At 38.7% G+C, this 25,171-nt stretch overlaps 1 long non-coding RNA gene across 1 annotated transcript; it reads right to left on the reverse strand.

Annotated features, from left to right (window-relative positions):
• Positions 1 to 4: 4 nt before the first annotated feature.
• Positions 5 to 23,677, reverse strand: LOC144202608 (uncharacterized). Its single transcript, XR_013327522.1, has 3 exons — positions 23,577 to 23,677; positions 726 to 789; positions 5 to 134 (listed from the first exon to the last, which is right to left on the reverse strand). It is a non-coding gene; the product is annotated as an uncharacterized LOC144202608 (long non-coding RNA).
• Positions 23,678 to 25,171: the final 1,494 nt, after the last annotated feature.

The following is a 25,171-nucleotide window of genomic DNA, read 5'->3' on the forward strand; positions in this document are numbered from 1 at the left end:
AGGGCATGCAGCGAGAGGTGATTGGAATGAAGGATGGGAAGATAGCTCATATGGCTTCCCCTCTACAGCCCTGGATGCATACAGAAACAGACGTTTCATCCAGGCTTGTTGGTCCTCCCCACACCACGGAGCACCTTGGAATATTAAACAGGAATCAGAGGGACACATGCGATCCGGTTGAGCTTTATAAGACAGTCCAGTGAAGCCCATACGAGAAATACGTAAATATGGGTTATGTTCTTGATGCATTTATCAGACTGTGTACATTGGGTTCTTCTGTGTATTCATTCATGTGTTTGCTAGCGTCTTAGTTAAGGGAGGACTAATTCATTTTTGTATTCACTTTCAAGGACATTTTATAGTCTTTGGTTAGCCTAACAGGGTTTTTTGGGGGGGAATTTTTGAAGGAAACTGGAGGGAGTTCATGAAATTTATTACGAGAATGGATGAATCCATGGTGAAACTGTCAAGTTTTCTGTATTAAGCCAAAGGGGGAAATATGAATGAAGAGAAATTATATGTGTCGGTGACCCTGTTAAGATATGTTTCCAATATTACAAAATCTGCAAGGACTGGATTGAATTCATGTGCCTTTTAATAAAATTGTAATATCATATAATGGACAGAGTCAGTTACAATTGATCAATGCAGAAAAAAAATGTTACATAAAACTTGTTACATGCATATATATTCGTGTAATGTGCTTCATTGATAAATTCCTTAACTCATATTAAAGATGTTGCATCCTTCCTCTTCGTTTAACAGTCATTAAACACTTTGTAACGCCATCTGCAGGACAAGAATGGAAAAAATATGGACCTATTAGGTAAACAAACTGAATTTGGTTGTTTCCAGCTTGTAGCAATGCATTTAGCTTGGAAATAAGCATTTACCACTATATGGCATTATTATGATGTTTCAAAACATATTTACAATGTTTTTACACTGTAGAAGTGTAACCAGTGGGGATATCTATATTTTGTGACTGGGCCAGACTGAGTTGGAATGCAGGATGTGAGAACCTAAGGACGTTAGTGGGGGGAAAGCAAAGCAGAGTTCCATTAATAGAGCAAACTTCAGAGCCAAATTACTGAGGCGCCGGCGAGATAGCTATCAGAGTGCGGCCATGCACCCTGAGTCTCTTAGCACAACGCTCGCTACATTTACATCACCATCATTACAAGCCTTATCACTCGCATCATTCAAAGCAGCACATGAAGTGCATAGAAAAGCTGAAATGGAGCATATTAGTTCACATCATCAGAGGTGAGACGCTGGTCAGGTCTCCAAATCTGTTGCACATGACATCATATTGATAAAAATATGCGAATTTTTTAGACTCCCGTGTTGTCCTTTTAAATGAAGAAGCGGTAGAAGGGAAAACCTTGTCTGATTGGTCTCCGCAGACCGGCCCCGCGGCTCATTCGCTGGCTGGGCTGTAATTTTGTTAAGGGCACGGGTTGCTTCCTGTGTTGGCTAAACATGTCTGTGCAAATGAGGTTTAGGATGCCTAAGGGAAGCGGGTTGAATGAAAGGGGTGGTAGGGGCTGGGGGGATGGAGGGTGGGGGGTCTTCTGGTAATGGAGCCAGTTGAACAGGGGAAGGAGGGAGGACAGGGACGTGGAATGAGGACGGCGGGCCGAGGTAATGGAGCTTAAATGAAGTGGAGATACAAGCGGCATCAAAGTTGCATTAGCTTTGATTCAACGGGCCCGCTTTGAGTTTCAGGCCCAACGTTTCCAGACGTCAAACAAAGGTGACCCCGCCAAGCTGAGGCTGTGTTCCCATTGACCTCGGGGTCACCGGCGAGCCTAATGTCTCACACGAAGCAGAACGAAAACAAACCGGGCACGGCTGTCAACATCTAAGAGAGCTTTCACTCAAAATGGGAGATGTGCATCTTTACACTTGTAAGTATTCAATAAAAATATCATCAGTTGAACCTCTGCTATTGGTTTATGGTTTTTTTTTTGCATATCATTCACACAGCTTCTCTTTGACAGAAACATAAAGGGAAAATACGCAAGTTTACTAGCAGGCTGATCATTTGTATTTATAGTTGTCATTTAGATGAAGATATGACAAAATATTATGACCGATTCATAAAGAAATCTGCATGAAATTACATAGAGTTTTCATATTATTTCCCTTTACGCCCTAGGGACAATTATATATTAGCGATGACTCAATCTCAAATGTAAACATTGGTTAAATTCCATTATTCCTAAGCGAGTTTAAACAGACCTTTGTAACAAGATGTGTATTTTTTTAAATATTGAGAACTCCCTCTATGTCCCTCTCCAAATCACGTTATTATATGACCAAACAATCACAGTTAGTGGCCCCCAGGAGCCAGGTAGTCTTCCAAGAGCCCCCCACCCCACCCAGCATGCTCCATTGGCCCCTTGCAGGCCTCTAATTGGATTGGTCGCAAGTTAACTCCATTAGGGCAGAGCACCAAGGGACTTGATGCGCTTCAGTTGTTGGCAGTAATTTGCCCCTATTAGCAGCTTTTACTGACAATAAAAGCCATTGCGTAAACAACTGTCTAAGTAGCATTTTGGGGTGTGGTTGGATGCTATGTTTGTTTGTGTAATCATCTCCATAAAAGGGTGTTTGTTTCAGTCAGTGGATTCAATTTTAGGAAGCAAATCTAATCAAGAAACGCAGGAGTCGTGCAGTTGGTGTCAGAAGGGGGGGTATCTCGGGTTACCCTAGAAGTGTTGTGCTAATGGGTGCACTAGATTGAAGTGTACACTCTTTAAAATGATACAATTTATAAGTACTCTTGAAAATATGAAATGCAAAAGTACACCAAGGCATTCATGATAAGTGATGGCGCTCCAAATCAAAATAGATTAGATATACAGTCATTATAACGTACAATATCAGTCAGTACGGTATTTTTTTCATCTTAGATGTGAATCCTGTCATTTAAACAGAATTTTCCTGCTCCAAAAACAGAATTTAGTCCAAAAAAAGAATGATTCGTGCTGAAATAGTCTCAAATTCTAAAACCATTTGTAAAAACAAACCATGTATAGTATTAAACTAAAGTTAAAGTGCCCCTATCACGTGTTTCTGGGGGTACATTCAAAAGATTGGCCTTTGCAAAAGGCCAAATCCCATAGTCCTTTTCTTTGTAAAATAAACCAAAAAGTGAAAACAAAATAATTGTATTCCCATTTCGCTCTTGGCCAGAAAACTATAGCGGTAGCCAGACCTCTAATGGCATGGCATGGATGGCTTTTTCATATAATATTCCGTTCATTAATGTGGTAGTCATCATTTTTTTAATGAAGAAATTCAATCGAATGATCGGAAAATGATTAAAATGTATTGTGGAGGATTTTTAGTACAATTTCAATACTGTGTAAGGTCATTTATTTTGAATACTCTGAAAATAATGATTTAAATGGTGAATAATAATCAGTAATGGTGGCACTTGTCATTCTTTTAAGGCTGAAAATGTGCATTCTCTGAGAAACAAAAAGTTTTTTGTGTAAAACAACGAGCCTGTAGCCTCAATTAATACTTCCAATAATGTCCAACTTTTTTGAGTAGCCCAGGACAGCCCTGAAATAACCAGAACACAACCCAACACTCCGAAAAAATCCTTTAGTCGAGGTTCTTGGCGGACTGGATTGACTAGTTTCTATATACTGATTCTTTTGTCTAGTTTATTGCAAGTAGTAATAATTTGGCTTTAGCTTTTATCCAGGAGCATAAAGCAGACATGGGGAGGCAGCTCCGGGTCTCTACAGGAAGCAATAAGCTCACCCACGATAACAATCTGAGTGAAGGGAAAAGGGAGGTTGGGTGAGGAGAGGTTGGGGGGGCTGGGGTAGGGGGGAAGGTGGGTTGACAGCGGAGCATTTCAGTGTTATCCCACTGCACTCCAGGCTGGTTATTTCTCCACTTTAACCCCAAGAAATGCCTGTCAACTACTTGCTAGACTGGAATTGGATGGAAAAAAATGGTGTCCAAGATGAGAAACATGGTGACAGTCCATTTGCAAGCGACTAGGCCGATCCCCTTGCACGTGGGATGACAAAGTTATCCCGACTTGATATATCAGCCAAAACAACAAAATTGCCACAAGGGAAAAATAAAAGGAAATGTCTGGACTCTTGCTCATGTTAAGTCAACCTTAGTTCGACTGCTTCCCTCTCTCTGAAGGAAAAAAAAATGGAGAATGGTTTCCTGTCATTCACTATTCACCCTTTAGAAGGAAACCACCGTTTTTTTAACAAAGAGAACACTTTGTTATCAGAATAAAAGATGGTGCGCAACTGTTTTTCAGTACCTTTCTGTCAGAGTAGAGTAATAGGATCGATTTTTTATAGTGTTGGTGGACAGAAAAATCTGTCAGAATTATCTTCTTGGAACAAATATGGCAAGAACATGCATAAAATGCGGCATTGTTGAGGACACACTCATCTTTTTCAGCATCCTTTGGTTGATTAAACTTGTCTCAGAGTTTGACCATGGTATTCAATCACTTGTGCTTTGAATGATTGTTAGCGTCCCAATGGCAAGACAATGGATTTGTCCTAACGTGTGCAGACAGACGTCCAATAATGCGAATTCATTGTGTTGAGAATATTCCTTCTTTTCTCCTGGTAAGGAAGGTCCACCTGCCAAAACCCACATTCGGGTACATTCCGAGGATCTCATAGACAAAAGCATGGTGACAGAACCAGGAACTGATCTTGGATCTGCCTATCAACATCAGATATTTTAGATATCTTTTCAAAGTTGTTTTTAAAGAGTTTTCATTTCAAATATAAAACAGATATCAAATGTTGCTCATGTCTAGCTTTTGAGTCATCAACTGTTTCATTCATTTTCTGAACAACTCATCCTTACAAGGGTCGTGGGGGGTGCTGGAGCTTATCCCAACTAACTACGGGTACCAGGTAGGGAATACCCTGAATCGGTTGCCTAGCAATCGCCGGGCACTATTCATTTATCACCAAAATTTAGTGGGAAAGCTCTTTAATGATGACAAATGCAAAAAAAAAATAAAAAAATAGATGGATTGGTTAATGTACTTCAATGTGTGTGAAAAGTGTGTCCTTTGATTGTTTGATTTTTTCCCAGTGCAGTATTTAGACTATGTTTTGACTGTGTCTATTAAAAAGTCATTTATTTAAAAATGAATGGATGTCAATGCTCTTATTATCAGGCCAGGAAACCATTACAAAGTCTACCCAACCCGCATATGTATGTCCTTTAATACGATGGTTACCGCAATGATTTTCTCTTTACAGATGGAATCACGTGACAGCATCAAACGTTCCGGAAATGTTTCCTGCCCACCAGCGCTCGGCTAAACGTCTCCCGGCGCGACTTCTAAGAGGCCGAGCCGGCGCGCCGACGCGGCCTTTCGGCAGGCTAGTCTTTGTGTTTGCCCCGCAATTATGCACGCTCTCTCTCCTCAAGAGTGACCCCGGGCGAGGGTCAACGTCCAAGACTTGCCCCTGGACACAAGCACAATAGAAGCCCATTGAGAGGACTGACAGAGGACAGGCTGGAAAAGGAGGTTCTCTACAACGTCAGAACGGGCCTATCTCTCCATCTTTCAATCATTTCCCCCTCATTGGGCCCGAGCCGGGCCGGGCACAGTGTGCAGACGCTGCCCACATCCTCCCGCCGCTACAAACGTCTAGCATACAAAGCCATTGAGCCCACATCACCCTGGTTCACAAGGCCCACCTTGTATTGGGTGTGTGAGCCCATGCCAAAGCACACTAGCACACATGCACTTTTCCCCCAAGTGGCAGCTGATCTCAAAGCATCCCCGCGTCACCTGCTGGCCCGTACGAATTCGGCCCGGTGCCCCTGCCACCGTGTGACGGGAAAGTATGCGGAGGGCTGAGGGAAGGGAAAGCGGCCCCTTAGGGAGTGGGTGGTGCGGGGCTGGTGTTGATGGTTGGGCGGGGAGGCAGCCGGGATTTAAATGGAGATTGACGCCCCAGGGGTAACCTGGCAACAGGCTGGAGCTGCTGTCAGATTAGGATCTGAGAGAGAGAGATAACCACTTTACTGCCCCCTGGACTGTGTGCGTGTATTTGTGTTGTACTGTGCCATGCACCAGGAGGCAGCTGCAGGTTCCTTTCCAAAGGTCTGTTTAAAATGCCGAGCAGGAAAATATATCACTAACAGACTGCAACACTTCAAATGTTCACGTCAAGAAGAAGGAGCTATAAAAAGCCTTCAAATATTTTGGGGAAAAAAATCGGAATTGTAGTTGATGTGCTGGGAAAAAAAAGTAGACTCCTGAGGAGAAATGCTGTTGCTGGGTAAAAACGGCAGGTTGTTAAGCGAGTCTGATATTATGATTGGCGCAGCAAATATTTATATTTATCAATATTAAAACTAACAGCTTTTAGTTCTTGTGATAAAACTCGAATGATATCATGTACAGGACATATTAATGTTAAAATCTAAGTTGTGGGTACTAGTTTTTCATCATTTACACAAAAATATTGCAATATTATTGACAATAAAGCAGGAAAAGACTTGTTCTGTATTTGGATTATATTCATACACTATGCAGGGAATTTGTCAGTTTAACAAACAACTTCTCAACTCATTATTACAAGTGGGAATGCGAGCGCTTATTAAATATTGCATATCATTTCACAAATTTAATTGGTTGATATTACTATGAACTTGTTTCCCATGGTAAATGAAGTTGTTTATTTTGTAAATTCTAATTAACAACAGGTTAGAAATCTATCAAAACCCTGTATACTGATAAAAATGCCGATAATGATATTTCACCTGTTTGGTTCACGTGACAGCAAACTCTAACACACATGTGGACACGCACAGTCACACATTGAAGTGACTGAATGTCATCACAAACAAAAGACCACCGGCAGTCACCATTTACATGACAATAGTCTCTGAGCGCTGCATTAGAACTGCAGCAAAGGTAAACAGCAATCTGTTTTATGCAGCGTGCAAAGGGCAGAGGTTGTTAAAAAAAGACATTATTGATGAGAACTGCATAGCTAAGCAGTAAATGTTACTGCAAATTAAATTGCACAAAAAGTGGGTAGATTTAAACTCAATTAACCCAATGGAGACTTAAATCTGTAGTGCAAGGGTAGGTAAGCTATGGCTCAGGAGCCATATGTGGCTCTTTTGATGGGTGTATATGGCTCATCGCCTTTTTAAATCATAATTTCTCTTCCTTAGACTCTTCTGCATGCATACTCTCATTGAATAGCAACAGTGAAATAATGTTTTCAAAGTGGCTCAGGAGCCATATGTGGCCCTTTTGATGGTGTATATAGCTCTTTGCCTTTTTAAATCATATTTTCTCTTCCTTAGACTCTTCTGCATGAATTCTCTGATCGATACTCATTGATTAGCAGCAGTAAGATAATGTTCTCAAAAGAATTCCGACTTTCTTTTTACTTTCAAAGTGGTGAAATGAATAATAAATGCTCACATTTTCATATATTTTTACTTTTAAATTCAGAGTATGGCTCTCAAGAAATAATCTTTGAAAATATGAATTGTTTATGGCTCTTTTCGTCAAAAAGGTTCCCAAATCCTGCTGTATTGGAACTTTCTATCATTTTTTTTTGTAATTCAAACAAATAAGACAGATTTGATAAACAGTGATTAGTATGGTTTGAAAGCTGAAGAAATGAGAGAGTAAGGCTGTAATAGATTCAAATTGCAAAGGAGGCCTGGGCCATTTACACTCCAAACGTTAAGAGGCGCACACGCTGGTTGGCACAGCGAGAGGCATTTGTTGGACGGCACGCGACTGTGTCATGGCAGCGTGGGCCTCTAGCTCCTGTCAGCTGTGTTTGCACAACCACTGGTGGGGGGTGTAAACCGACAGAGAGGGGGACAATCTCGGTATAAAGGAGCCTCAAGAAATGAGCATGTAAATCTTTTTGACAAGGAAGAGGGCCGCCAGGGGAGAAAACAGAGGACACGGGTGAAAGTTGAAACAATCACTTTTTTTTCTTTTGTGCAGGTGTTTGGCTGTGTGTGAGAAACGCCTCATTGTGTCTTAATGGCATTAACCAAATAAGCTGAGTGCAAAATTGCTTTCTTTCTTGGGTTTTAACTTTACACTCATTTGCATTTGCCCTTTAGCGACCGCAAAACAGCGTGTGCGTGTGTGCATGTGTGTGTTGTTGGATGTTAACAGATAATGTACATTGGCAATAGTACGTATTATTTTAAGCCTACAAAGGGGGACTATAAAGTCCAGCCTGGGGTCATCTGTTATTTCCCACTGCATTTTTTTAAAGTACCAGAATGTGTTTTTTTTGTTAAAAAAAAGGGGTTAGCACAAAAAATTGGTTGGCAGAGGGTGTTTATTTAATCTAAATAAAGGATAAAAAATTTGAAATTAACTTTTCATTTGAAAAGAATGTATCTAAATAAACCTTAAGATTACACCATATCACACAACACTTTTTACAGTGGAACACCATGTGATATTTTTATCAGTTCTCAAACTATTTTGTCAATTTATCCAATAACCCCAGACATTAAGTTATTTTTTCCTCAATAGTTTGACAGTGACAAAGTAAAAGAATGGTTAACACATGCTCCTCAAAGTTTGCATGTTCTCCCCAGGCCTGTGTGGGTTTTCTCTGGGTACTCTGGTTTCGTCCCTCATTGAAAAAATCAGACCCAAAATCCCAAAAATGTTCTTATTTTATCAGAAACATACATAATAAAATGGAGCACAATTGGTTGAATAGGCATCTCTTAACATGAGATCAGATAATTTTACCCTACAAAAACAACATAGGCTGTCAGTAGTCACAAAGTTTTTAAAAAAGTATACTAGTCGCAGTATTGGCCGCAGGCCCATCTAAATTATGATAAAAAGCAAGATTTATGTATAGTCCAGGGAAAAAAACAGTACTTGATTTTTGAACCAAAAAGAGTTCATTCTCCCTTTGGTTGTATTTAAAGTTTGATTTTATCAGTATTTTATTCAGTGATTCTTTGACGTACCACCATGGAAATTTGGGGTACTGGCACAGTAATTTGAGAATCATTAAATTCTTGATTATGTTCCAATCCATTGAGAATGAGCAATGTTCACATGTTAGCAAACATCACTGGTGTGAACGCTTGACCCTCTCCCCATTCAAGCAACACGCGCCAAATAATTCACTGCTGCAGTCCGGGGTTTTTTGTACACTGCAACCTGACCCCACAAGGGAAGCGTGGAAGAATCTTTTGGCCGCTTCCTTCATTACCAAGGAAAACATATAGAGAGAGAGAGGCCAATAAAGCAACAGAAGATAAAATGAACATCTCTGCAATGTTTTATTGAGCAGCTTTAAAAGCTAATTTATGTTTCCACTTTAAACCTTATCCAGCACAAGAGCTATGAGTGTGGTCCGCTAATCTTTAAAGCACATTTAACCAAGACAGTTTTATTTGTGTTTTAAGGGTTAAAGTTACTATGAGTGTGCATGTGTGTGTGTGTGTGTATACACAAATTGGGTATTTGAAGCTTCTCCACGAATACATAAATATATATTTTTTACTTATTATAATTCTTGTTATCACCAACAAAGTGAACTATAGGTCAAAATAACAAGTTTTAGTTCTTGACGCGGACTTAAAATTTCATTTAATTAAAATAATAGCATTTTTTTTTGCTGTTTCATTCGTATTGGCAAGAAAAGTGGAATTGCTGCATCGGTTTGGAAGGATCGTAAAGAATAGACGATAAAAGACGAATTTCATTTCCATTGGATGGACATTAACGCTCCATTAGAAGACGGCATGTGCTAAATATTATTGGGACTTTGATGGCTATCAGTATCCTTTGTAATATGGTGCGATACCTCGCGACCTCCCTTTTTGTACATCCCAACATGCACGCGCATTTGTTCATGAGCACACACACTTAGCCTTCCTAAAGGCTATGAAAGAAAAAAGTGCAAATGGAGCCGAGAATGATACGCATCCCCGAACTCTAATCCATATCACAGACGACGAGGCCTCCCTGCTGCTCATAGGCAGATCTCATTTCAGTTTTCAGGGCTTTAGACCTCACTTTTAACGCCTATCTCCCTACGGCCCATTTAGAAAATTATTCAAATGAAGGAGAAACTTTGTCCGATAAAAAGGCCCTCAGATGTTCTTTTGAGGACCTTTGAAGGTTACGGCTGTAAAGAGGGATTCCTCCAGAGTCGCTCCCTCATTAACAATGATAATTGAGATCTGCATGTGTTTGATATACACCATTAAACTAAAGGTCTGAACAATGGTAGTCGGGCAAAAAGGAGTTCTTTGCTATGCCTGCTGGCTGGGAAACTATTACAAATGACTTGCGATACTGATTAATTCTCCTTTGCAATATTCAGAGCAGATCATTTTTTGAACACTAGGTGGTACTTCCTCAAGAAAAATGCCATACGCAAACTAGGGGTGGATGAGAGCAATACTGATAAATAGCCGAGTACTTGTTTATTATTGGTTTAATTGCACAATCACAAGATGGAGATCAAATTAACTATATCTAAGATAGTCCTGAGAAATGAGTGAAATGTCTAAAAACACATTGGTTTCAATCAGGGGTGTTTATGGTTCATGGTTTATGGTGTTGTTTATGGTGCTCTTTGTCAAAAAGGTTCCCGACCCCTGGTTTAAATAATTAATATTAATAATAATTCTTGAGTATACTGCCCTCTAGAGGCAAACAGCTAAGCCTAATAAGCATAACGATTTCAGAATAGGATTCCTTGCCACTTCAAGCTGTTATTGGCACATTATAAACTGGTACAAATGAAGAAGCATGTCTGTGTGCTGCACAGGTGGGGACCAGAAAAAGATGACAAAATCTACGATTTAATACTAAATACTATCAAATGTTGTTCATAATGACTGCGTTATCGGGACAATTTTTGCACTGTTGCAGTGAGACTTTAGAGCGGCATTGCACGCACGCATGTACACCTACTCAAACACAACACTGGGCCCACAGATAAAGGCAACCGGGGCACAAGGGGTTGATAAAAGACAATCAGAGAGCTACAAAAGTGATAAGGTAACAGACGTGAGTCTGCAGGTGATGAGCTGCAGCCTCACATGCTTCATGAGAGTAAACCAGAGATAAGATGGGAAGCCAAAATGAGTGTTTTTTTGTGTGTTATAAATTCTGAAAAAAAAAAAAAAAAAAAAACATACACCCTACCATCAGCTGTCATACACTTTACCAAAAAATGGCTGTTATGTCTATGTCTATGTATATATGTGCTTATATATATATATATATATATATATATATATATATATATATATATATATATATATATATATATATATATATATATATATATATATATATATATATATATATATATATATATATATATATATATATATATATATATATATATATATATATATATATATATATATATATATATATATATATATATATATATATATATATATATATATATATATATATATATATATATACATACACATAGCAACACAGTTATTTATTTATATATTTATTCATGTACTTATTTATTAACTTATTACCTATCTATTTATGTCTGTAATGTCTTTTGCTGTGTCTGTATTCTCACCCTCTTGCTACCGTGACAACTAAATTTCCCAAATACAGGATAAATAAAGTTATCCAATCCAATCCAATACTTAAGTAAAAGTGTAATGGAGCAAGTATAGCACACTACAAGTCATCTTTGAAATACACTTGTATGCAGTCACCACAAGTAAAAACGAATCACTATCTTTTCATCAATCCTCGGTTGTCACGGTTATGAAAAAAAGGGTGTTATTACAGTCAAGTGTTTCCTACGCCACATGGTACTACAGTTGAATGAAAGAGATCATTGTTCATCCTTTTGCGAACATGACTTTGCAACAGCTCTCATGCATTTTAAACATCGTCTTCTTCCTCGTAAGCCGCAAAAGCATGAGAGGAAAGTATGTTTTCTTTGGAACCATGTGTATAATATATTCAAAATATCTCAAATACGACCCCCTTTTCATTTCTTTCATAACATTGACAGTGCACAACGATGTGGGGAGACATTTGTAGCCAAACAAAGCAGAAATCAAGCCTTTACTAGCTGTTATGCCATATGTAATGTTAACTTTAATATTTATGTGTAGCTTAATCGTACCTGATGTTTTATCAGCAGAGTTTAGATTTTTATTTCAAAGTGTGGACAAGTAGGAGGTTACGTTTTCACCATTATTAATAGCAAATAGAAAATGGAATAATAAACTTATCTAAAAGGCACCAAGTATAATCCAATTATGCTCCAACTGAAATAGATTTGAGGTCATTCAGCAGAAGTCACACATAAGGCACGTTGTCAATTTTCTTTTATAGTCCGTAAAATACAGTACATGCTCTCGGCCAGTGTTTGGAATGTATTGTAAAAAAGCAAGTAATTACATTTTATTGGCTAAATATAGGAATGCAAGGCAGTGCATCTAGTAATAAGAATGTCAATGTTATAATTTTAATAATGCAAGTAACAGTGCAGTTGAAATCATTTTAAAATTAAACTCAATTCCATGATATCAGTCGACACACATTTTTCTTCATGGCTATATCTTACATTTTTTGTTTAAGTTTCACCCTTACCCTCGTGCTTTAATTTTGAAATTGCAATCACTGTTGGTCAATTATTCGACTGGAAACACATGACAAGGATTAGACAATGTCTAAATTGTATTTGCTAAAAAAATAGAACGATTGTTATACACCACTGCTGATTACAGTGAATTTAAACAGATAAAACAGAAACGGGAAAAATATTATTTATGTTCAATCTGTCCAAAATAGGTCTGCTATGTATCTGCCAACAGTTGAAAGGTAGAAAAATGTGAGAGACTACACGAAAGTTGGTTGAGGAAGAGAATGTACACAATTAAGAACACAGAACTGCTGTGATGGAGGCGATAAGACAAACGTTCTGGGAATGGACAGAATGCTGGCACACCACAACAACTCGTTTGGGCTCAGTGTCTTGAGACGCTTTCAAAGAGGTCGCCTGCAGGTCAGGAAAGGATCGTGCACAGGAAGGAGTTGAAGAATGCACAGCTTAATCACAACAATCATCATCTAATGGCAGAGGAAAGTTGGCTGTTTTTTTTCTCCTCATTTTGAATGATATGAGTGTGTTTGTGGTTGGGATTGGCCATGCATGCAAGTTCATTGCAATGACTCGTGTCTGGTGAAAGAAAACTTTGCAATGTACAATTCAATTTTGGATATACAGCTTGTAAAAATTAGCTATTACAGAAAGACTGTAAAATGAAAAGTAAGTTAAAGCGGGTTGAGTGAGCCCAAGTGGGCCAGGTAACTATCGAGATTCTCAAAATGAAGAATTAATGTGAATTGCAATATTTTGGGTTGATTCTAGATGAAGGAGTAGATTGATAGAGCTATTTCTGAGCCACTTTAGGCATATTAGGAAAGCAAATAGCACCGTTCCATTAATTTAGATTTAGCATACATACAGAAGGCTGATGAGACTAACACGAGGACTGAAATTGTGTGACTTTGTTTGACATTAACGTTTCTCAACTCAACTTCTTTCACAAAGAAGTAAAATTTGCTACTGAAACATTTCTGTTGTTTTTTACTTTTTTATTTTACACAATTGACCAGAATTGCTACTCACTTTTATTACCATAAATATAACATTATAGACATTGCATTTTTAGAAGGGAAAAAAACACCTATATTAACAGTCGATGTGACTTTTATGCTTTACTTTGACGTTATCAATCAATTTAAGTTGAATATTGCAGTGCACCACTGAAAAAAAACGTACTCTAGAACACACATGCATACACACGCAAATCCAAGTAGACGCTCTCACAATTCACCTCTCTCTCACCCCTCTTCCCTGGGTGGGAGTCCATTTCCGTCTCCTGATACATAAATAAATACAAGGCTATGTAGTGCCCCAGGACTGGGACGGGGGAGACCAGAGTGCTGAAGTGAGTCAGGCAAAGAAAAGAACAGCGGCGGACAGACGAAAGAAAAGTAAGAAGAGAGGGGCCCGTGATTGTTTCCCAGCGCCGGGAAGTTGAGTTGCGATGCGAGCGGGCCGCCAGTCCCGCCGGAGCCCGCCGGCCCGTATGAAGACACCAGGGAAAGGCGCCAATCAAACACGTGGGGCGCAAAACACGACCCGGCCGGTTCAGCAGGAAAGAAAAGAAGGGGGAGGAGGAGAGATTTAGTGTGAAGTGATTGAATTAGGATTATTAAAAAGCCATGTGTGGGCTTGATTGGCAAGAGACTGACATGATGGGAGCATGCAGTTTTAGGACTGGAGAGGGATACAAGCCAGATGTATCCACGGTAAATGTGAATGGGTTAGATCAGAGAATCTTGTCATTTTTCAACACACACTGTTGTCGTTAACGGCGAAATTCTCTAATTTTCAGACCATGAGTCGTTACTTTTCCACCTAGTTTATAGTCCAGTCTCGTTAATTTATGGATTTTTGAAGGCTACCGGGGCAGCTCGGCGGATGAGTGGTTAGCGCATCGGCCTTCTGGGGGTCCTGGGTTCAAATCTAGGTCAGTTCTCCTGTGTGGAGTTTGCATGTTCTCTCTGGGCTTGCATGGGTTTTCTATGGGTATTCCGGTTTCCTATCACATACCAAAAACATGCATGGTAGGCTGGTAGGACACTATAAATTGACTTTAGGTATGAGAGTGAGTGAGAATGGTTGTGCGACTCCTTGTGCCCTGTGATTGGCTGGTCTTCAATTCAGGGTGTTGACTGCTCAACTGGGATAGGCTCTGGCACCCCCTGCAACCCTTAAGCGGTTCAGAAAATGAATGAATCCACCCTACTGAGCTTCATGACTTATAGTGTCAATATCCCATAATGCGATGTGGACACCTCCAGTTTATAGTCTGCTGGAGTTTATATTATTTGGCAATTGACTATTTTTGGTCACTTAAAGAAAAAGTAAATGGTGCATTTTATTTTTTCACTTTTAATTATGCAGTATTTCTTGACGTGGTAAAAAGCCCACTCAGGGTGTGCAAATATGTTTAAAGTTTTTGAAAGGGAAATGTTTCTAAGTAGTTCATTAGTAAACCCTGATATACAGTAATTACCGCCTAAAAATGTGTGAGATTGCGTCTTTGCACAGACGCGAAGTAGGCAATTGCTTTCACGGAAAAACCCAATCACATGCCACTGTGTTTGCTTAACGGCATCTGTGAAAAACAACGAGGTTAATTGAGATTTTATTAGGATGAGCCACTTCAAGTTACGCCCATCAGGCAAACAAAAAGGACGCAGGGGGGGAAAATTTGGGAAATAAATAAATGCATTTGTCTTAGAGGGATCACAAAGCCGCTCCCTATTTCTCATCTCATCCGTCACTTTCCAAGGAGGAGAATAATAGCTCAAAGCGGCAAACATAATTAAGCTGCTCAATTTATTCATATAATTTGCAAATGCCCATGCTCACAGTAGCATTGTACATGTTAGAAAAGGGGCCACATTGCGCTAATTCTTGCTTTTACTCTTGTTTATTGTTGCTTGTCTCCCTATCAAGACTGACTTCATCCTCCAATCAGATGCATCTTACCAGTGTTTGGTTAATTGCACGGCAAAAATGTCCGAAACTACTCCAGCTTTATCTTGATTCTGTTTCAGATCGGATAGATTCGATTTTTTTTGTTAAATTATGTTGTTTCTTAATGGCATTGCGGCTTAAGACAAGAATTGTCGAGGTTACCCCGCCACCCCTTTTTCCGTTTGATATTCCGCTCAATCGTCGTCTCAGTAACTAGAAGCATTAAAGAGAATTAACACCTCGCTTCTCCCCATAATAAACACTGCATGTGCAAGAGTTTGATAAAGGCACTGAGTACGTGATGAAATAATATCGCCGAAATGTGATTAAAAAGCCTAATTAGAAAGCTGGAAGCTGCTAATTACACACGCTAAAAGTGCTAGCGTCCTATTTGGGCTTTCTTTGTGAGAGGCACACATTGTTAAATGAGCTTATTACATGATATACTACTTTTAACAACCATCGTCATCGAAGATGTTTCTAAGAGAGGAAATGGATCATGTCAAGATCTAAAACCATTTCTTCACGGATGCAAAATTGGGATGTATTAATAGATTTAATAATTGTCTATATCCTTTATTAGTCGATAGAGCATTGAAAAATATTAAAAAGCTCTCAAAAGGTTGGAATGTAATCCTCCATTCCTTTCCATGTGCTGGGCCAAAGGGAACTTATTGGTTTAGTGTAAAAGTGCTTTTAGCAGTCATACTAGGATCTTTAACGCTAGAACTAATTTTGGATATAATTAGAATATTTTTTTGAGTGAAAACCGTTTCAAAGGCTTTGGTCATGTGGATTTCACAAGGGGGAAAAGGATATATAAGTCGCACTGGAGTATAAGTCGCACTGGAGTATAAATCGCAATGGAGTATAAGTCACACTGGAGTATAGATTGCACTGGAGTATAAATCGCATTTATTGCATGGATCTTGGAGATTATTATCAAAAAGGGAAATTTGTCATGCTTGAAAAGGCCTTATAAAACTTTTCTTTCTTGTATTATTTTGCAAATATTTGCAGTCAATAGGTACATGCAAAATACGACTAAACAGTACTGTATTGTCATTCATTTTGATTTTTTTTTATATTAGTCTCTGTCTGTAAATATCTAGCATCAATAACTTAGCAATACCATATCGACTGTCAAAAGGATTTTTACTCCAAACTGGTTACTGGCCTGAAAGATTTTGAGTAAATCCAGTACCCCATCACTACGCTCACGTGAACAAGCCTCCATATTTGACTCATATTGAGGCAGTAGTAATCTAAAAGATCTAAAAGCCTGAATCAATCCTCCATTCGGGCTCTATTGATCTCATCTCCTAGTTACATTCTCGATTTTGCTCTCTGCAGTAATAGATACTGAAGATGTCAGGCATGTTGAACATGGCTTGCTTCTTTAAAACAGCCTTTGACCCAAGAACACAATGGCCGCCGCCACATCTTCCCAGACAAGGAGAATTCTGCACTTTTCAGTTCACGCGGCAGGTCAGTCACTCAGTCGTTTTTGTTGCAGTAGCCATGAAATAATCACACTCTCCTAATGGCCGTCTTATCTCTGCGCTGATGGCTGCTTCCAGACTCGGGCTCCAGTCAGGAGTTATGTCATGATATTACACATAAAACCGCCACCTTGCTTTGTCAAAAGCTGAGATATGGGATAAGTTTAGAAGGCTTGAATGACTGGACTGATGGATCAAAGCAGTCTAACTTGATTGTAAATATCTACATGTGTCAGCTCCTGTGTTAGCAATCAGTGCAATGGGACGCTTTTAAATCTCAGCAAACCTTGCCTGCAGTGTTTTTACAGGCAAACGAAGTGAGTATCTTACAATGGGTTAAAACAAATGAAATAAATTAATTTCATGTTTGTCCATCTTCTAGCACTTATCTGATGTCAGATTATGAGGGCAGCAGCTTGAGAAGGGAAGCCCGGACTACCCTCTTTTCCCAGTAATCCCCCAGGGACATTCTCAGGTGTCCCCTGAATAGCTGAGGGTCATTCATTCATCTTCTGTACCACGCATCCTCGTAAGGGTTGCAGGGATGCCGGAGCCTATGCCAACTGACTTCAGGACTACACCCTAGATTGGTTGCCAGTCAGCCGTAGGGCACACTGAACCATACACACTCACAATCGTACCACCACTAGCGGGAATCAAGCCCGCACTAGCCCACACCGAAGTCAGGCGAGTAAACCTCTACACCATGAAGCGGCTTTTAAGTCACTTCCTTGAAATGAATGTTTACAGAAAACAACTTAAAGGCAAGTGTATTCAGCCATTTAGTAGATGTTGACACCACAGTTGTTACATCTGTTTGTCGTCATTACATTTAAATCCTCAAAAAAATCATTTGTGATTAAATGATTTGTATACATTTATAATTGATGCCACCAACCAGTCTAGGATGCCCAGCATTTTGCTCAAATTAAGCACCTGTGCTAGAAATTGAATAGAAAATCAACAATAAAAAACTCTACTCTTTATAAACTACCAATGAAAAGCAGTGATAAAATGAGGTACATTTTCTCAATGGGGAAATTAAAAATGTCCCCCACAAAAAAACAGAAAGCTACCCACTTGTTTGCTGCATATGTGCATCCCTTTATTGTGGTTAGACTTTGTTTGGGTGCCTTTCCACCACTCATCTGAGTCTAAACCCAGCTTCTGATCATCATCGCATGCACCCTGCGACGGACGTGGGAGGTATACCCTCATCGCCTTCATGGCAGCTGACAACAAAAATGTGTGCTTTACACTTGCGGTGGCCTCTTGCTAGTCGACAGAGATAACACATAAGCGCTAACCTCAACCACATCCCCCACTGTGAATAGTGACAACGTCAAGCCATGCATTTAATACCTTGTTCTTCAGCAGGGAATGACCCGACTTAATCCATCTTTTTCCATATCAAATTACAGAAATCATAAATACAACACAAAAATGAAATATAGTGATGTCACATACAACAAAAATGTAATTAAATATACATCATAGTCACTGGAGAAGTTAACATAGATTGCAACAGATGGGTTTTACGTGTCAAACTCTGCTGATGCTAACCAGCCAATCAGAGGACAGACAAATGTGCACATGAAGTTTCTCAAAAGATCACCTGTATCTCTCAAAACCTGATCATTGGTATCTCAGGGCATCTTTGTGCAATTGGATTTACATACGGCAGCACTACTAATACGTCCTTAGCCGATTAGATGGACATTCTGTTATAAAAGCTGAAATCTGATTGGACAAAAAACAAAAAGATCAATATCCACATATAGTACCTTTACTAAAAGCAGGACAACTGAGCAAAACTACACAAAATGGATCGAATTGGCTTTTGGGAACCTGCCAAACATTATTTTACATGACATATTTAGCCTATTACTTCAGGTTTGATCAAGTGAACTGAAAATAAAAGACAATAACAAATGTCAGTTATACAAGAGACTGTGAATCTCATGTTTAGGATGACAAACTCATTCAGAGTGACCAATAGTCCTTTAATCGGGTTTGCATTCACAGCGTAGCGTCTGTCTGTGAGAAAATGAACAGCACTTCCATGCTTTAACTACCACAGTCTGGGAAAAGAGGAAACATTCAAGACACTCAACTCTGCCTCCAGATATTACTGATAAAATATAAAAGCCATAATAATCAAGGAACTGGCTTTAATGGGTGTTGTCCTGTCCCCCCCCCCAAATCATTCCCCTCCAAACTGTCTCCAGGACTCCCCATAGCTTTGCGCCAAATGTGAAAAAGGAAAAGGGGAAGCAGAAAAAATAAATACATCCTCAATTTTAATGGCTCATTTCCGTGGGACACCACTCTTAATTTAAGCCCAAAGCCCGAAAGCAAGTAAAGAAACGAGACCCTCGAAACCCTCTGCATTGTTTCTGAAAAAATACTAAAGGCACAAATTGAAATATGTATGTATGGATATTAACTATAAAATGTTGTAAAATTTTATAAATGTCTGAATGAATGAATAATGATAATATTATCCGTCACTCTTCTGAAATCATTAGAAAATGTACTACAATAAAAAAGTGTTCACATTGTTATGAATATATATTTGCAGGTTTAAATTAGATATTTGACAACAGATGAAAGTATTAATGATGATTATTATTGATTACTTGGAAGTGGTAAATTGTATTTGAGTACTAATAGTGATTTAGTTCAGCACTATTCTAGTATTGATATAGTACTGCATAAAAATTCCAATTAATCAGAGATTTACAAATTTAAGACACTCCTGATATCATAAATGAGGGTGCAAAACATAATCCATTATCGACATTTCAATGAATGTGGATTGCACAAGTTCCAAGAAAGACTTGCTCTCGAAGATACCATTTTGTCATAACTGATTCATTTTGGTTCAATCTGAATATTTTTTTACGTGATAATAAACCACATGAACAGGCCCAATTTTACATGAACTTGTAGTTTTCCCCCTCAAGCTAGGTGGTTCACTTTGAAACCATTTGAACATTTAACTGAGGATAATCGAGAAATCAATTTTTTTTCCTCATAAAATCAAAATGTCACTAGTCACAGTCGTTCAAAGGATCAAAGACAAATCAAGTTTTCAGCTCATAAAATGAAATATTTGTATTAGGATGGAAAAATCAGCAAGAAATAACCTCCAAATTACATAATATTTGCAATTTAACAGTTTCTATTTAAAAGTGTTTTCTTCAACTGGTCTCACAGAAATGTGGAACTTCTACACATGTAGTCTATTTAGTCATTCATTTTCTGAACCAACGCACAAAGCACTTGTTCAGCAGGCCTATGTATAAATTAAATATTACACCTAAATTAAATCTCAAATAACTGGCTGCAATTGATAGAGAGAGATGTCCAACTCAATTGAAAAGTAGCCCATGATCCAATAAATTGGACGTCTATTGCTGTCAAAGTTAAATAAAGAATTAAAGTTAGGACATAATCATTTTTAAACGCTAATTTAGTACACAAAGCATTGTAATGTATTATAGTTTTTATCTCTTGGGGATAATATGATGCTACTACAAAGTCTGTTTGAAATCACCTTTTTATATGCGCAACCGTTTGCCTAAAATATACAATTACTACACAAAAGATACCAATCATTTAGAATTGTCACATGATTGAATGTAGAGTTGGAGGAGGGTGAATAATGAGACCAAAAATCACAAAGGGCTTTGGATAGTGAGTAGGACATTGGTCACTCTCCATTGGTCGCCTTCGTCTCCACTATTGTCTCCACATGGTGCAATGATGCTATGTACACACACCTGATGATAAACATGCGTAAAGATGGTTGCCAGATAAAGGAAAGATGGAGGCGACAAAAAGCCCTGCTGGTGGGAATAATTAGTTTTTGGGCCCTGCATAATTTAGCCCATTGGACCACTCATAAGAGAACATAGGGAGATAAATGCTAGAACTAAAGTTTCTTTTTCATTATTGTTCTACAAGGAAAATAGCCTGTTACATTAGAAGGGGGGATAACAAGCAAGTTTTCCGTAGTGCTTGCGTTTGCATGTGTAAAATGTATGTTTAATGCCAGTTAAAAAGACTTCTAATTAAACATCTCCCGTAAAAAAAAGGCTAACAATTGTTTCCGGAAAAGAAAAATCACTATCAGACTCCCATTTTCATATGAATGAATCCTTTTAATTAAACGGAGCAGCTAATGAGAGGCTATAGTCAAAATAATAGAATGTTGGAAGCGCCGCGTGATGAAGAAAGAACAAAAAAAATAAAAAGGTCCACGTGGACGAACATATAGAAGGACGAGCTAGACGAGCGGGAAAAAGGGAGATTAAGTGTTTCTGAACAGAAAACAGATAGCTGTTGTCTTTGAACCTTTCATGTTTTATTTTTGCTACCGACGAAGTTGAAAGAATGGGGAATTTGGCGAAGACTTTGTTGCACAAAAGAAGGAAGGACAGAAGAAGAAATGCAGACTGGCATGTTGTCTAATGTGTGTGTCAGAAGATGGAATTGAAGTAAAGTGTGAGAAAGACACATGCAGGGAGATCTCTGATGAAAAACAGGAGGGAAAAAAAGGCTCCAGTCTATTGTTGTGTAGGTATGTGCGTAGTAGTGATGTGTGGCTGCTGTAATTTCTTCATTTGAAGGTTAATTAACACTCGCAGTAAAAAGTAAGAAGACTGCAAATCAAAGACAGTAAACAATCTTGCAGTCGCCTCAAGGGATTATTAGAAAAATAAACGAAAGCTGTATAATACAATTAAAATATTTGAAATATGAACTCGGAAAAGCCGTTTTACTTTGATAGCCTTTTAATGATCAAGGACGTGTGAAGTCAATTCGAAGGAAATATTAAGCGAATGGACAAAGATGCGCTTCAATACCAGAATTTGTCGAAAACATGCAAGAATGAAGACATGAGTTAAATCGGAAATGTTGAAATCAGAGGTTTTGATTGAAACAATATAATTAAACAAAGAATTTAGTCATATTTTTGGAAAGAAAGTCTCCCTTTGCCTTGCGATTGGATGGCAACCAATTCAGGGACTACTTAGCCCACTGTTGGCTAGGATAAGCTCCAGCACCCTCGGGAGGCTTGGAAAATGATTGAATGAATGAATGAAAGACAAAAATTTGTGCTTATCCATTTTTTATTGATTTCATTTTATTGGAACCAGGCCTCTTTGGATCATTTGCAGAAAATGAGTACCCTCACCCATCCAAGGCTTTCCAATTGACAATTTATACTTTTTTAACCTTGTGAAAGCCACTAAAATTTGTCAACTTTAGGATATTTCTGAAGCATTTTTCTTCAATGATTATACTTTGTTTGCCTAAAAAAAGAATATTCAAACACACTTTTAAGATGCATAACATTGAAGTGAAAGTTTCTGTGGCAAGACTTAAGTTTAGTGACATATGATATCTACTATAGTAAAAATAAATTTGAATTTTTTTTCTAAATTCCCACATTGCATGGTTACCCCATATAAGCATTTGAGAAATGTATTGTTTTAATGGAACAACTCACATATTAAAAAAAAAAATCCTCCACTGATCTGTGTGTGCGTCTATGTGCGTTGGGAGGCTTTTAAAAGCACACACATGTGCATATATTTGATTTGGGGCTGTGCCGTATGCATGTCATCACCCTGGCTCTGGCAAAGCGGAGGGATATGAGCTAATTAGGAAGGAAGACAACCGAAGGGCCAAAAAGGGGGGAGAAATCACATTAAAGGCACGGGAAGGGGGGGATTACTGTGACATGTGTTCTACTTATAGCTCAAACAAAGTACTAGACAAGAAGTATAGAGTTTAAAAACTGACGAAGAAAATCATTTTCCTGTATTTAAGGCACATGTGGTGTCCGTGTTAGTCCTTTTTTTTTTTTTTTTGGTCTCGTTCAAGTGTGTCCTTCTGTGTCTATGTTGCCCTTTCGCAGCATTTGTCCCTTAGAAAGCACGGCGCCGCTATCAGATGGGCAGCGGGCCACTGTTATCATAAACATAGATTTGGGAGGGCTAGCAGACATACATAAACAGCAGCACCACAGACTGCAGTGTCACATCTCTTCTAAACCTCCGTCAGTCACTCTGCTCTTCTAAAAGCCTCATCAAGGCAGTGTTTGGGTCAGCCTGACAGTGCTGCGCTTTCAGACGGCTCGCGCATACAACCCGAGTCACCAAGGGGACCCCATTAGCCCCGGCCCATAGCCATCAGAACCCACTGTCCCTGGCTGTCAGTCCAGGATTAGTTCTGTATACATTGGGCCATTACTGAACATTACAAAACCCTCAGGGTACAATAAATACTTCTTAATCTGATATCCTTGTGTTTGCTTTGACAGAAAAGAACTTGGAAGGTATTGGGAGTATTGTGTAAAACTCAGTAGAGAACTGCAATGATCCCTTAAACTATTTTCATTAACGTATGATTAAATGCTGTTAGAAAGAAGCCATTGTTGCCAGGTCATAAAATAGTGTAGTACCTTTTGAGAAGAAGTTGATTAGAAGCAACTGGATTTTTCTTGGTTGTTTTTTAAGGGGTTCCAACAAGATCTTTCTTCTAAATCTGAATGACAACCAAAAGGAGTCTGCCATTTTGCAAGGCCTGGAAAATCTACCAAGGTAGTCCTGCATACACCTCCATTGCCTCCTATTGGCTAGGAGGGTGCTGTGTCTTAATGCTCCATGATGCTTTTTGCTTGTATTTGTTATTCATTTTGGTGGATTAATAAATAATGTTCTAAAACTTTATCCCAAGTTTGTATGTTTCCCATGTAACTCATACACAAATGGTATACTTTGATACATTTTTAAAGGATTTCATTGGTAGTATTGGGGGACCTGCATAGTGATTAGTTGAAATATAGATCATCTGAACTGCATATTTGAAATGGAAGAGAAATTTTTCAAGCCAGGGTCCAGGATGTAAGCATTTTACATCGATATGCATTTAGTTTAGTGGTTTCTGGTGTCAGGTCAATTGTATTTGTATGGCACCATATCCTCCAGGGACTTTAAATGTAGAAAGGCTCTGACCTCTCTTCTCCTGCAATATTATTTACAGCAGTCCCATGCGCATTTGTGATGAACTTGCAGATCTTTTTAGACGGCCATAAGGACCCATGTCATTGGCCTTTGTTGACTATGACATTTGACTTGAATTCAGCACCTATAACAACTATGTGCTTCTCTCTGGCCTTTGCCTTGCATCAAAACAAAATAGAATGATTTCCAACTATGTTCAAATTATATTTAATTGATGGCGATGTTAAAACATGATCCTGGATGTCCAAATTGTCAAAAAATTATTGTTTTTAGAAAGTCATCTTTAACTTTTATAGATGCAACAAGTTTCAGTGATGAAATCCCTGAATTCCTTGCAAATGTACATTGAGAAATATTGTCCTTAAACTATTTGATCATTATCTCACTCACATTTTCACAAAGATCTCGACCTGTCTTTGCTTGTGAATGACTAAGCGATTCACGGAAGGAAGCTTTTGTCTTTAACTATGAAAATTAATTCTGTCATCAACTCATGTCCAGGTCAGAATTGGACACTGAGGCCTTTCTTCTCTCCTCAAAGAAAAAGCGAATGACAGGATGATATCTGCAATGGAAAAAACCTTGGCTGGTATTTTTGGAGGTGATGTCGCATATGAACTTTGACCCATACTGCCGAGCTCAGCTTTAATGATAGTCTGTTATTATACCTGTCAATGGCCGTCGCTGCTGTCCTAAGACAGACAATACTGGCCCTTCGGATTCGCCCTCATTGCCGCTTTGGCGAACGAGTGAATGACTCTGAGATATGGCAACACTTTATCAATATGGCGCTTTATTGAATTGGCAGCTCTCATTTGCATGGATGTTTTGTTGTCTTGCTGCTTAGACGGAGACAAGCGTAGACACCCAGACAATTCCAGCGCTGACGGAGGAACAATAGCAATCTTTACGGGCTTTTCTTTCACTCTGGCATTTTGGTTTCGCCTTGCAGATTTAAGAAGAGATCAGCTAATTAGTCTTAGTTTGATTTGCAAAGGACAAGTCGCTAGAAGATAACTGTATGCATAATTGC

The sequence above is a fragment of the Stigmatopora nigra genome, chromosome 10, assembly GCF_051989575.1.
Source record: "Stigmatopora nigra isolate UIUO_SnigA chromosome 10, RoL_Snig_1.1, whole genome shotgun sequence".
NCBI classification, from domain to species: Eukaryota; Metazoa; Chordata; class Actinopteri; order Syngnathiformes; family Syngnathidae; genus Stigmatopora; species Stigmatopora nigra.